This window comes from Sinocyclocheilus rhinocerous, unplaced genomic scaffold, assembly GCF_001515625.1.
Source record: "Sinocyclocheilus rhinocerous isolate Xijiao unplaced genomic scaffold, SAMN03320098_v1.1 scaffold2764, whole genome shotgun sequence".
NCBI classification, from domain to species: Eukaryota; Metazoa; Chordata; class Actinopteri; order Cypriniformes; family Cyprinidae; genus Sinocyclocheilus; species Sinocyclocheilus rhinocerous.
The window spans coordinates 331488-332406 of NW_015650694.1; positions in this window are offsets into that span (position 1 = coordinate 331488).

Consider the following 919-nt stretch of genomic DNA (forward strand, 5'->3'; position numbering starts at 1 on the left):
CACACAGTGCCAACACTTGAACCAAACCCCAACTTCCAGCCATTGCCCAACAGCTAATCACACTATTGAGATGCTGCCCTTTGGTCTTTTTGTACTCTACAGATTTCAGCTAATTAGCTATAGTCCCTCCCTGTTCATTAAGACTCATGATTCTCCAGACTTGCATTATTGATAGCTCATGCAGCAGGTTCTCGTTGGATCTTAAAATTAAATTTTCATTGTTTCCCCCATATTGAACATACATAAAAACACAAACTTGAGCTTAATTCAGAATAGCACACTAGTATTATTTCTGCCATCATCCATTCTGAATTCAGCCTTGAGTTATCCTTGATTAGCTTAATATTGTTGATGTTTTGACAATTCTGGGTTGTTTTATTTTTTGAAACACTTCTTGGAGTTGTCATAGCAACAGGCCTTTATATTCAGACAGGCTTGAGAGCATGTTTGTTTAACATAATCAGGTTTATGTTATGCCGGGTTCAGACTACACAATATTTTTGTCGGTCATGATAGTCACTGTGTCAGATTACACGATTTTGACTCCTAAAATCTTGTCGTGTCATGGACAAGAAACATGTCAGACTACACGTTGCTTCCCGACCATTCATTGCGTGCTGTCTTTAACGACGCGAGTGATGTCATCGAGAAGGTGGAATTAGCGACTGACTTCCGAAAGCAAGAGTGTAAACGTTGCTGAAGCGCTTCCGCTATAGTTCGCCAGCATTTTTCTTTCTTTGTTCTGTCGTGGTAGTCCCTCGATGACACATCATACAGGCAGGAGTACTGTTGCCACAGCTCCACGAACCTTTCCTCCATCTCATAATTCCACCTTAGCAGCACCATCATCTCTCTTTCATTTTGCCATGTTTGAAACCTGTGTATGAAAGAGCTTCTGTGCTGCTATTGGTCAACGTCA